A 14,354-nucleotide genomic window follows, 5' to 3' on the forward strand; every position below is an offset into this window, starting at 1 on the left:
TGGTTAACATTGCTTTTTATCATTCATTCTTCCATGCAGTCAAAGAAAAACAAAACCACGGCAGCCGCAGCACCAGCCACGGCCAAGCAGACAACAATCAGCACATGCTTTGACTATTTGATCTCCCCATAATTGATGTTTTTGTTTTACAAGACGAGGTAGCCTTGGGTTTAAAGTCACGCTAATAAAAATAGATTTAAAAAAATATTCAATAATTTCACAACGTATAACAGTTTTTCGTGGCAACTATTCATTTCATTACTCCTTGCTCATTTAAGAGATTGGGGCCCTCCTTAGCCGTGCGGTAAGACGCGCGGCTACAAAGCAAAACCATGCTGAGGGTGGCTGGGTTCGATTCCCGGTGCCGGTCTAGGCAATTTTCGGATTGGAAATTGTCTCGACTTCTCTGGGCATAAAAGTATCATCGTGTTAGCCTCATGATATACGAATGCAAAAATGGTAACCTGGCTTAGAAACCTCGCAGTTAATAACTGTGGAATTGCTTAATGAACACTAAGCTGCGAGGCGGCTTTGTCCCAGTGTGGGGACGTAATGCCAATAAGAAGTAGAAGAAGCTGGATTGTAGCAACTACCACGCAATCACATTGTCAAGTGTCAAGACAGCATATTTAAATGGTCAATCAGAGCCAGATGAAGTCTTTTATATGAAACAACCGGATTGCATTGTTCAACGCAATATATCAGTGTCAATAACTGTCGAAGAACTTCAGTAATGACCGTTACACATGCACAATAATGGTCAAACAAAATTGTGAAAATTTTCCAGAGCGAATTGTTCAGATGTTTCTTGAATAATCCATTTGATTCTCCACAGGAAATTCTTCTAATTTTTCAAGGATAATTCTCCTAGAGAAGTTTTTTTAGTCTGATCAACAGGAAATTTAACTGAATTCCTGCTACTAATTTCATGTAAATATCCCGAAGAAATTTTTCAGAATGCTCACTGTTGAATTAGCTCGGAAAGTTGTATTGAATTTAATCGGATTTTTCATATTTCTTCTGAATTTCTGGAATTTACGCGCAAAATGCTTTTGAATTTCCGCGAGCAATATTTGAGTTGAGAAATATTTCTAAATTCCATGGTAATCCTACGCCTTTCATCACACGACTAAGTGGCGATTAAAATGGGAGGGGGTGGAGGGTTGTTATGTTAGCAAAACATTAACACGTATTTGACTACATTGTGTTACAGCCTTCAAATTTGTGCACAGATGTCAGTTTGTTTAGTTCATTTGTATGGATTTGATAGTTGGATTAATGAGTAAAGTCTTGATAGTTCGGTCATATATTTGTCGGCGAGGAGATACTGTATAAAATATGTGCTATGCTCGATTAAATAATTTTGGAATTATATACCAGCACCAAGTATTTGAATAAGAAACAGCAGCAATAACAATCACAAGGGGAGTTAACTATTTTTAACAGCCTTCGTAACATAAATGTTAAACTAATGTGATTTAGCATTCCATCACTGCGGCTTTGTCACTGTGCCATCCGCAATTAAATTATCCATTCATCATTAACAACAAACTGTGTGACTGTCTTAGCAGTAACAATAATTCAAATTACCATTACAACTAATAAGATTTTGCAATTAAATTCAAAAATTATTATAAGAACGCACCCTCGCAAACTGACAGTAGGAAGCAGAAGTCTTTCCCAACCAGGCGGTGGCGTTGGTTTCAGTGAGTGTTCACAAAATCACATTAGTCGTTTTGCAAATTAATCCCTGAATTGCCATCAATATTCACTCAAACTGCAGAACTAATTTTAGAATATTAGTTTCTTAGAAGTCGATGAAGAAAGTATCACCTTAAACAAAATATAAAAATAATATATCTAGCAGCACTGTAAGTCTTTCACTTCTCACGATGTAAAACGTGATGCTATTTTCTCACTATATGGAGATTTCGGCGTTCGACACAGTTTGTTCACATCTGATGGTTTTTGCTGAGAAATGTGCCGTACCTAGAAGGAAGCCAACCAATAAGAAGAACAACCACTAAAATTCGCAGCCTTTTCTTCCCTTTCTGCTGGCTAGAGAAAAAAACAAGTACCTAGAATATCAGTTTCTCACCGCGTTGCTGCACTTTCGAAAATGTATCTTTTACACTTCTCATTCTACACGAAACATTTTCCTTACGTCTTAAGAAACTAATCGACCAAGAGACCACACCACGAAACACCAAGTTCCACTAGCAGCCTTGAACCGCAAACATGCAATTCAGCAATCCGGATCTATTAAATTCTTGTTCTTCTTCCTACAAGATTGTCTGATGCGATGACAGTTTCTTCAAGGTAATTTCAGCTAGTTTTTCACTTTTGGAAAAAAAAATTTAAGAATCAATCACAATCCGCGTTCCACCACCAACTTGGGTCTTTTTATTTCACCGTAAAACCAACCGCCCTTGGACAGGTACCTTATCTGACCGCACCAGCATCAGAAATTATAACTCTGATTGGAATTACCACGCAAAAGCAATATTATTGGACCACCTTCTCTTCGCTAAATCCACTAAAAAGACAAAATCTCAACCGAGACAAATCGACTGCGGCGACGACGACGACAACGACAAACACGGTAATTACCGCAATTTTTGCCTGACGACTGCTGCAACTTCATCTACTACTTCCCGACCCGCCGCGCGTAAACGTTTGCCCGCACTGATGTTCCTCTCTCGTTTCTCGTTCGCTTCGGGTGAGTGGTCGATTGATGTGTGGGTGCGTACACACAGTCGGGAACAATCAGAAGGAGTGCCAGTAGTGATTGTTTTAAATTCCGAAAGTTTAAAAAATATTTACAAAAAGGCCATTTAGGCATATTTAGTATATAGTGTGTTTTTATATAATTCCATCATTATAAATAATCATCACAAACTATATAGGTATTAGCACCAGAATGTTTTATGTCATCCACTAGCACTTCACATGCATATATTACGCGATGTTTACTGTTGATATTTATGTGACAATTTTTAAGATTTCGAAAATTATTGATATCATTGAATTATTAAAAACCTTTAATAACACAAAATGTAATTGATAAATATCACACGAACTTTTCTCAGTGCGTTTATCAGATGACGATCGACGACGTCGCGTCGTCGACATCTGATGGTCACGCAACACACGGAAAAATGGATTCGACAGCGCTGCCACCACGTGAAAGGTGGTACAGGAGAGAACTTCAGCGGCTATGCACAGTGGGTTGAGAATAAAAGAATCAAGCGTTTATTTATTGGTTATGGTCAGTGTTGTAAAATGTCATTTGCATTCGTTTGTATAATTTTCCCAGAACTTGTTTCAGAAGGTAGCTATCAATTCATGTTGTATGACGAACTTATAGCGGTTAAATGGGCCTACAACTTTGTCTAACGAGACTTTGCTGTAAATATGTAATCTGGGGCCATTATGACTTGACATTATGTCAAATGACACGTGACATTTTGGAGAGTTTTCACTCTCCAGCCTTTGATGTTATACTTAGAGCAATGTACCCTTGGACAAAAATATAACCCTACTCAAGCGTTATGAGTACATTCAAAATTATGGAAGAAATTTTGCTTCTAAAGAAAGTTATGAGCAAATTAGTCAAACGACCTGCAGATGACATTTTACAAGCCTGGTTATGGTAACGTAATGTTAGAGTGCCAACAGAAGAAAACGGATTTTCAATGATTCTTGACTTTTGACGTAGAAAACGTCCTTCGGGAAAACAGAGAGGGGTCATTCTGCAGAATCAAATTTGAGACCGTCACGAAAAGTGGTCATGAAGTATGGGCTAATAACTCAGCCATCCTCCAACCGATTTTTAAGATCTTTGTTTCAATCGATAGACAAACTCTAAGATTTTCAACAACTATTGAAAACAATTGAATGAAGGCGCTAAACTATGGAAAATTGAATTTCGCCAGCACTGTTGAAAACTTGTTATACACAGTTAGGCGCGTGAATTGATAAGTGTTAATAATCAAATTTGAAAAATGATTAAAGGCAAGAAACCTATAATTACTGTTAAGTCGCTGCACTCAAATACGTAATTCTACGCTAATTTTGCGGTCGTGTCTCTGATACAACCTTTTACTTTTTTTACGATAAGATGAATATATGTTCAGTGAGATGGAAAACAGGACAGTTCCCCTATCCAGTTTTCCGCGAGCGGTAATGGCCGCCAGCTTGCCTGCGGGTTAGTCTCTGATTTGACGTCTGTGGAGGTCAACTGCACCCTTGCCTGAGCATTCTGACCAATGTGGCATATACAAAGGTGCTGATTCAGTGAATTCAAGCCTTCTTATATGCCACATTGATCAAAATGCTCGAATGGTGGGTGCAGTTGACCTCCAGAAACGTCAAACCAGAGACTAACCCGCAGGCATGCTGGCGGCCATTACCGCTCGCGGAAAACTGGATTGCATTGCATGACAAGTGATTAGATTAGATTAGGCTTAACATTATTTTGGGTTTATATTGCCTGTTCCTGTGTCCCAAAAAACACTATGTTCGAAAAGTTATGATGCTCAAGCCTTATAGATGAAAGGTTTTCGCATCTGGAGCATTTCTGTAGAAAACCAAGAATAATTCTAAAAAAACAGTTTATTATTTGTCACATACTGCCTATATTCGCCACATTATAATTACTTTTTCAATCGTTAAATATATTTTTATTCTTCTGGGGACCATAATGAATATCCTACATGGTAATTTGGTTGGTATTATGCAATAATATGTCATCTACAACCATTTAAATATCATAAAAATGCATTTTTTTCGATGATTTTCGCAGAAAATCGCCTTGTTTTAGTGAATTTTTTTCTCATGCTTTATTCAGTATTACAGTACACCCCGACAAATGTATAGCCGGACTGTCGGGGTTTCTCTCATTAATCCGACTGTCAAATCCAAACAAACGAAACAAAACAAAATCACAGCACAAGTTTGAAAACTGACAGCATAATGTGTTTGAATGGGTGTTGAGTCATCGGACTAGCAAGGTCCGGATAAGCGGGGGGATACTGTATTCGAAAAGTATTTTTTATAACGGAAGTTTTAGAGAAAACAGATTGAAAAAAATCTGTAACGGGGCTGAGATATTAAAATTTTAGTAAATCTTAAAACCCACAAAATTGACTAATCTATCGAGATTCTACAATTGTCTTATGGTTATTTCAACAATTTTCAACATAAAACCGTCCGTTCTACTCGACGCTAAAGCATTTAATAAATATATCCTACTTCTAACACGTGGTTTTGAAAAGCTGTCAAGCCATTTTTGTGATAATAAATCATGAAAACATTGTTATATATTGTTGTGGTAGATTCGCGTACCTGAAGGAATAAAATAGACCCCATCTCGGGGTCTTTATCCTCTTACACAGCAACTCCTATCCCTACCTCCTCGTGGTGCTGACCGGGATACGAGCAACCTTAGGGGAGATCGGGTAACCAACCCCAGTGGGAACTATGGTCGTATGCTGACAGGGAAGGGGGGGTTTGCTCCTCTCCGGAGGTGCAAATCTTACTGAGCGTCTGTTCTTCATGTCAGGATCGGCTCACAACAGCGTCTTTTCTCCTTGTTGGGGGGGGGGGGGGGTAGAAGGGACGTTTGAGCATCGTCCGAGTGCCAGCGAGGGACTCTAAACTAAACTGTGCACACCATGTTGCATCGTGTCAGCATCGAGAAGGCAGCCCCTTCAACGTGATGTAGGTAGCGCAACCCTGGTAAGGTAGCCTACCAAAGATTCTACAGTTACCAAGAAAGGCAAAAGTAGAGCAAACGGATTGATTCAACGGCAACAGACCCAGCAACGAATAAAGGACAACGATTGGAAAGTCGGATCTTGGAACGTGAGAACTTTGAATGAACCCGCACGTGTTGGGCTCCTGGCTCGTGAGCTGCAGAAGGTCGGTGTGAGTGTGGCAGCAATCCAGGAAATACGGTGGCTCAAAACTGGAGAACGTGAATTCAGAGCGGTGGATCCCATCGCAAATACTTCATTCAAGTACCACATCTACCGCAAAGGCTTCGTGCCGCGAGCCGAAATGTGCCGGAATAAGGATGGGAGCATCTTGAAGGACGAACGTGTGGTGATCAAAAGGTGGAAGCAGCACTACAAGGAACATTTGAATTGTTCACCCGCCTGAAACGTGAAGCAACAAAAGTTGGACTGGTGGTGAATGCGTCAAAGACAAAGTACATGCTTGTTAGCAACCCTATAACCAGAGACCGGCGGAGTGAAAAACTGACGAAATGGCAACGTATGAAAATGCATGATATCGTTTAAATTATACTGGCAACACTTGCACTTTTGCTTGCTTCTTATGGAAGCAAAAGTAAACAAGTCGAATTGAATCGCTTTTGACGGTTCGATTGGAAACAAGATGGCGTCTTCGCCGATCTCTTATTCTAGTATTTCTAATGCTTGTGGGCGGAACCGAACCTCGGATCCTTGCTAACGGCTGATAACAATGATAGTCGTGAAATACGAAGGCGCATCATCTGTGGAAGTCGGGCCTACTACGGGCTCCAGAGGAAACTGCGGTCAAAAAAGATTCGCCACCGCACCAAATGTGTCATGTACAAGACGCTAATAAGACCGGTTGTCCTCTACGGACATGAAACATGGACAATGCTCGAGGAGGACTTGCAAGCACTCGGAGTATTCGAGAGACGGGTGCTTAGGACCCCTTAAGACCATATTTGCGGTGTGCAAGAAGACGGTGTGTGGCGGCGAAGGATGAAGCACGAGCTTGCCCAGCTCTATGACGAACTCAGCATCCAGAAGTTGGCTAAAGCCGGAAGGGTACGATGGGCAGGGCATGTTGTAATAATGCTGGACAGCAACTCTGCAACGATGGTGTTCGCTTCCGATCCGGCAGGTACAAGACGGCATGGAGCGCAGCAAGCGAGATGAGCAGACCAGGTGCAAAACGACTTGGTATAACAGATATGGTATTAAGATATGGTATAACAAAAGATCAAAAGATATGGTATAACAGTATTGAACTAGCAAGGGGTCATGCGATTTTTATTGTTTACCTGATTATTATTGACACCAAAATTAGATAAAAATTTTGCCTAGTGGAAAACTTTTAAACCATTTTTAGTTGTTTGATTACTTGAACTAAGGGCTATCCTACATATATACCTAATAGCATTTGTTTGTCAATTCTAAAATGGTTCAGCTCTCCGCTTAACATGTTTTTATTAATTTATTTATTTGGTGATCGGTCGTTGTGCAGCCAGAATCATTCTATTTTTATTATGGTTTTACACCTGTCATAAGACGAGATTAGTACTATTCCGTTTAGATTACAACGTAATGGAATAAAATTGAATAGTACTAAACTCGTCTTGTGACAGGTAAAGACATTCCACAAAAAAGGCTTAATAATTTTCTTATTGTTTTACAGTTTTGTAACCCAATTCTTCTAAATTGGTGGTTTAAAGTGCTGATGTTGATGTAAATAATATCTCTAAATAATAAAAATTAAATCGTATCCGCATAACTCGAAAACGGCTGGATGGATTTTCTTCATTCCTTGATCTTGATGTCACCGTGAACCGGTCACTGTGAATCAGAAAAGTAAGCAGTAATGCAACTCTAAATAGTCAACCATTGCAAGCCGAATATACATTGCACTTGCCACGAGTTTATGCGGAATTTATTGACATTTTTGTATAAGGTTCGAGTAGCACAGGCTCGTTAACGTTAACGAGTTGATAAAGTGGCAGAAGACAGCAATTGATGGATTTTAAATTTGATGAAGAGAACTGTCTTTTTGTTTATTTATAGTTCTAGCAATTACTGCTATAATATCAAGATGGAGATATAGGATATAAATGGAAACGACATGCAGAGCCGTAGCGTGGACTCCCGGTGCCCTTGGCGATTTTTTTTTTGCGCCCCTCTCTTACTAAGGAAAAATATGCAATATTTCACAATCCAATAACATTTCGAATCCCAGATTAAAGTTTTATAAATTTTTATTAATGTGATTTTCTTCACTATGTTGGCTCATCTTGTAGAACAGTAAGATTAAAAAGTTTAGTGGATTGAAGATGCTTCATATAACAAGCAGTATATTAGGCGATATGTCCCTGGAAAGTTTTTAAATGTTGTGAGCTTTTACACTAATTTGCAAAACATGGTAAGATTTGTTAGGAACTTGACAGAGTCGTGGGAATTTCTGGATCCTCGTATGGAATCTGTTGCAACATCCAAGCTGAAAGATCATTAAATTAGCTGAAAGTTATTTACTCACAGCTTATAGTGTCCAAATGACTGCTTCTAGCTCTTAATGGAAGGAACTGAAGCACTTGCAAGTAAGAATGGGTTTGTCAGTGGTTTGGAGGTAGGGTTAATAAAATCCAACTTTGAAGTGGTTGGAATCGAAATCGGAAGCAGGAGGGCCATGTGGTGAAATGAGGCTATAAATGCATTTAATAAAACATGGCTTGGCACATGTTGTATGTATTGCGGATAAATTTTGCTAATATACGAGAGCATAGAGAAATGATAACCAAAGTAGTCATTGAAGCAAGGCACATTATCACTGCAAGGGCAGCAGGGACTTTGTCCAAGGGCTTGACGACCCCTCCCCATGGCCACTGCGAGTTAGACCGGGACCATCGTCCCTAACCCCTAATCCCAAGGCGTCAAGCGACCCGTGCCGAGGGGATGCATGGCCAGGGGGGTGAAATAATAAGCTAGGCCTTTAACGGAGCCTGTGGGGTACCTGGGCACCCTCCACAGTAATTGTCCCTTACCGCGTCATGCTGGGCTCTGGCGTGGTGGACCTCTTTTCCCGAGCAACTCGTGGGACCAAAATGGAAAACCAAGTCAATTCTTCAATTAGTGGTAGTAGTGTAGGCGACAACCCCTTCGCAAGAGGTGGGTTGTTCAGGTCTCCGCCTAGGAGGCCAGAGGCAATAGTCGGCAGCTCAGTGCGCAGCGCCAGCGTGGGTCACTCAACCTTCCTCTCGGCTATAAAAACGCCGGAAGGGGTTATTGACGGCCCATGGCTTGTGAAGGCGATGAACCGCAAACGCGATGGGCTTTCGGCCTTCGAGGTGGCGACGGAACAGCTGGACGCCATCATCGACTTTGCGTCATCGAAGCATAATATCAGCAAGGACCTCAAGAGGAGCTTGCAGAAACTTCGAAAGTCGATGCTGGACGCCAAGCTGGAGAGGGCGGTCGGGACGGCCAAGTGTAAACCCGTGAAATCGGTGGAGTCGAGGTCTACCCAGACTAAGGCCCAAGGATTCGCGGACTCGGGCAAGGTCGAGTCGACCGAAGGCATGCCAGCTAAGACGGTGGTGCCAAAGTCTACCCAGACTGAGGCTCAAGTATTTGCGGGTACGTCGGGGTGACTACTCCAACGGAGCTGACACAAAAACGGGGGAGACAGTCTCCAGGGGATGAGCTCCCTGGGGGCCGCTCCAAAACGCGGAGGGTTACTACCCCGAACAAGGGTAGTGGGGCTGGGAAGCTAAACCCCGGTCAGGTACCTCCAAAACCGGGGGAGGAAGGACCTGGAAAGGTCCGTCCACTCAGGCAAGACGGTGGTAAGGGGTTACGGCAGGCTGAAAGTTCTCAGCCGCACCAGACCAGGGAAATAGAGGGGAATGACGTCTCCTGGACCCTGGTCAAGAACAAGAGGAAACCGAAGACGTCAAGGGCTGAAAAGAAGGCCCAGGCGAATGAGGGTAGCAAGAAGTCTAGGGTAGGCGCCAATCGCTCCAGGGGCGATGCCCTAGTCATCACGGCGGACGAGGCTAAGTACTCGGATGTTTTGAAGGCGATGAGGAGTGACGTCAAGCTCGGCGAACTCGGCGCCGACGTACGTCGAATAAGACGTACCCGGATGGGCGAGATGATACTCGAGCTGAAGCGGGGCGTCTCGCAAAAGGGCGCCGCCTACAAGAAGTTGACGGAGGAGGACGGTCAAGGTGAGGGCACTCACTACGGAGGTGAATCTAAGGGTTAAAGACCTGGACGAGATCACTGAAGTCGAAGAGCTCGTCACGGCACTGCGGCGACAGTGTGAAGTGGAGACGCCCACCGCAGCCGTTCGGCTACGGAAAGGTCCGGCAGGGACGCAGGTAGCATTGGTTCGGCTATCTGCAGCGGACGCCTCCAAGGTAGTCAAGTTAGGGAGCGTCAAGGTGGAATGGTCGGTATGCCCTGTGCGCATATACGAGCAACCCGAAGTTTGCTTCAAGTGCCTGGAACCGGGGCACAAGCAATGGGACTGCAAAGGCCCTGACAGAAGCAATCTCTGCCGACGCTGCGGATTGAGGGACATAAGGCACAATGCTGCACGAACCCTCCTGATTGTTTAATTGGTTCCAGCAAACCTGTGAACAGCAAGCACCCATGGGGGCCTGATGTGCCCGGCGTTTAAGCGTGGTGCAAAATCAAAGTGCAGGTAAGGCAGCTGGCTTGCTCGGCTTCGCCCGAGTGTTTGGTGTGCGCAGGTTTAGAGGAAACGGCGGAACACGTGTTGTTCGTGTGCTCACGTTTTCGCGCAATGCGTGACCACATGCTTGCCACATGTGGTCTGGACACTACCCCGGACAACCTAGTTCGGAGGATGTGTAAAGACGAAGTTGGCTGGAACGCCGTTTTATCGGCTATCGCCCAAATCGTCTCGGAGCTACACAGAAGGTGGCGCGTGGACTCAAGGATGGCTAGTTCAGGCGCAAATAAGAGGGGGTCCAAGGGATCGGAGTCGGCTTCATGGGTCATACCGGTGGTCATGCTCTGTGGTCGAACTCGATCCTTTTATCGAACAAGTGGCCGCGCGAAGAACAACATGGTATCGTCGCTTTCGCGGCGTCGGTCAACCGGGCGAGTTCCGAGCCCGAGGACGGAAAGGGGTCCTCGTCAAGGCTGGGGCAGGCGTAGGCCTCGCGTCGGCAAGTCCCTCTGTGTGCTGGCGAATAGGCCCTATCGCAGAAAGGTCAATTTGGGGTGCACGCGGCATCATCATTCTTGATACCAGTCGTGCAGAGGGAAGCAGACGCGAAGTCGACCCTGCCCACCTTCCGAGGACATAGGGCGTGGTAAAGGCCACCTGGAAAACCGGCAATGCGCTGGCACGATACCATGGTGTTCTTCTAAAAAGCGAGTCACGATGTTCGATGCTGCAAGGACACGCAGCTAACCTCGAGGGTGCGTCATGCACTGGCCCCCTTTGAAGCATTACTTTCTGGTTGTACCGAAGGGACGATGGGCTTGGCGGCAATGGAAACGGTTTAGCTGGTCGGGGATGCAGCCCTGCCTCCCTCATTGGAGGTGGCCCCTAACCCAGCACTTCCTGGTCAACCCAGGATGTCTGTTGAGCAGATTCCCCCTCCATTGTTTAGGAAGAAAAAAAAAACATTATCACTGCTTATCGTAATTCCGCCAGGTCAAATGCGGCCATGATGATAATTTTTCAGACTAAATGAAGTTTTTCTGAATGAAATGAACAAATTTGTCTTAAATCTACACCATTCTTACCCTTACCCCTACCCGATATAAGTCATTAGCGCAAAAAGTCTTTTACACACTTATGGCAGTAATTGTGCCCGAAAATAATAACAATCTTTTTGAATAAAACTAGACTAGACTTTTTGAATATGGACTAACTAGATTTTTTCTTAGCCCCTTGTAACCGGTTCCGAAAGGATCAAAGAAACCGAAATGTTAAGTTAAGACCAAATCATTCGACTTGTATATTTGAGATAGAAGAAAGATTAGATTTCTTGAAATATCTCCGCCATAGACCTTTGGACTTTGTGGTCGGTTTGTTATTATTTGTCCATGTAACGAATAAAACTGTTCTGTTTCTCATACTGTAATTCTTGATTCCGGCGCCCCCTGAGGGCTGGCGCCCTTGGCGGGGGCCAACCCGGCCAGCCCCACGCTACGGCGCTGACGACATGCCGTATGAGGCAGAAGCGGTAACAATATGACTACCAAGACCACTAGACACAGAAGAAGAAGAAGAAGATGCAAATAGTAAAAAAAAATCTCTGTTGTTGAGCTAAAATCTTTCTTTCTGAATTACCATGCGATATGCGAAAAATGTCAAATAAAATAATCGAACTTCGTTGGATCAAATAGTTAACATAGATGTTCTCTGACTCGATGTCAGCTCATGGAAGCAAAGGATACCATAGGAAAACAATATTTTCTGGGTAACTGTGATGGTCCCTGCAAAGAGCTTTCCAAGCATTTTCTATTCCACATCTCGATATTTCCATGAATCGACTGTTCCTTTCAATATCGACTCATGAACGTCAGTCACAAACATTATAAAATACAATGATTATTATAAAATTGATCAAATACATAATTATACGATTAATCTTTTGAAACTCTGTAATTAACTATGAAATATTTTGAACATGATTCTTCGATTTATCATACTACAGTAACACCAAACTTTTGAATGAAGTATTACAATATTGGATCACAATATCAGTGTTTTGCTCTTTGAACAATAAATCTTCTTCTTCTTCTTATTGGCATTACATCCCCACACTAGGACAAAGCCGCCTCGCAGCTTAGTGTTCATTAAGCACTTCCACAGTTACTAACTGCGAGGTTTCTAAGCCAAGTTACCCTTTCTGCATTCGTATATCATGAGGCTAACACGATGATAATTTTATGCCCAGGGAAGTCGAGACAATTTCCAATCCGAAAATTGCCTAGACCGGCACCGGGAATCGAACCCAGCCACCCTCAGCATGGTCTTGCTTTGTAGCCGCGCGTCTTACCGCACGGCTAACCGCACGGAACATCAATATTTCCCCTTATCGGTACAAATTTGGAAACGTTATTACCAGAATATTATCAAGCAATGTTTATGTTATTCAAATTAACCTAATGCTAAGTTAAAGCGTATTAAATAAATTAGTGTTGAAACGGCTTTTCAATTTTCAAAATATGTTATAGGTAATGCGAGATAAGCAGCAATTTATCAACAATGATCAGAAACATCGTTAATAGTTCATTATTATTCCAAACTAAAAACACCTCGCGACGCCGTCCTGCCGTCTACTTGGTTAATGATTTAGGTTAGAGGATATACATATCAAGCATAATTTTTCATAACGACGTATGTAACAATTATGAGGATTCGAGAAATCCTTTGCAGAAAGTTGGCAAAACTTTTTCTAAAACTGTTTTAAAACTAAATCTTTTTTCGATACTTTTTTCCCCTGGCATGCATCATTACATGACACGTAATAAGCGTGCTTCACATCAAAGTTCAGTTCATTCAAATTCACTGTGAAAAACGATAAAATTATACATACACCGGTATGCTGCACGTACATCGGTGTATATTGGTCGGTTTTCCATAGTGCACGATTGACGCAACTGCAGTTTTGTTTTGTTTTGCTTTTTTTGTTACATAGGTCGCTCTTAGTTCCCATATGTTAAAGCGACGTATGTAACAGTGAGACTTCAAAAATAGAAATTTTTACATACGTCGATTCGTAAAAAGATTGAATTAAAGAATTTTAAGATCTGAAATGAATAAAATCGATGCGTATTATATAAAGCCGCGTGTGATTGTCACGTTGTATTAAAAACCTCGTTTTGTTTACTTTTGTTACATACGTCGTTATGAAAAATTATGCTTGATATATTCAACATTGCAGTCTATACGGAATAAAAGTATTAACAAGAATGTCGTCTAGACAATAACAAAACTTTAATTTTGAAAACTGTTTGATTTTGTTTCTCATTTCATTTCGCAACTCATTTTTGCAACTTGTAAACCAACATCCCAACAAACATTGAAAGCTGATGAAAAGCTTATTCCATCAAAAACAAACTTCTTCAGCTAAGAAAGTAGCTTATTCAGCTAAAATTGTTTGTTGGGATTGGTGTATCCCTCGCCATCCTTTTGAAAATACCGAAAACTGCATATTTACAGATTAGTTTCTAATGTAGAACAATTTTAAACGACATCTTAAGGTTTTAAGGTCTTAAGGGACAGTTTTAAACAGACATTTCAACATCTTAAAACATAAAGAGTTTATATAAACTTGTATACACTTTTTGAAAAAACTTCAATTTTCTTTAATTTATACACAAAATTATTGAACCGGTTTTAGGATCATTTAATTTTCGATATTAGTAATCGGTAGAAAAAAGGTATTTTGATAAAATTGCCTGAAATTAGCTGTTTTACATAAAGAAAATGTCGATATTGATTTTATATCTTGTCCATTGTGATTTTTTCCACACATCGGTCGTCTATCCTGACCTTTGTACTCTTTGAAACAAAAGTGCTGTCCAATGAGAGCTTGAAGTAGCTCGAAGTTTCTCCCT

General features: G+C 42.0%; 1 protein-coding gene across 7 annotated transcripts in view; it reads right to left on the minus strand.

Annotated features, from left to right (window-relative positions):
• The window catches only part of LOC134203588 (protein phosphatase PP2A 55 kDa regulatory subunit), a 183,137-nt gene that overhangs the window by 100,370 nt on the left and 68,413 nt on the right, over positions 1-14,354 (minus strand). Inside the window, exon 1 of one of the 7 annotated variants that reach the window (XM_062678488.1) lies at positions 2,518-2,643. The exons of 1 other annotated variant lie outside the window; for it this stretch is intronic. The gene's annotated coding sequence lies outside the window, so the exon portion shown is untranslated. 5 more of the 7 variants (XM_062678482.1, XM_062678471.1, XM_062678509.1 and 2 more) reach the window with 5 other exon arrangements.

This window comes from Armigeres subalbatus, chromosome 1 (assembly GCF_024139115.2).
Source record: "Armigeres subalbatus isolate Guangzhou_Male chromosome 1, GZ_Asu_2, whole genome shotgun sequence".
NCBI lineage: Eukaryota > Metazoa > Arthropoda > Insecta > Diptera > Culicidae > Armigeres > Armigeres subalbatus.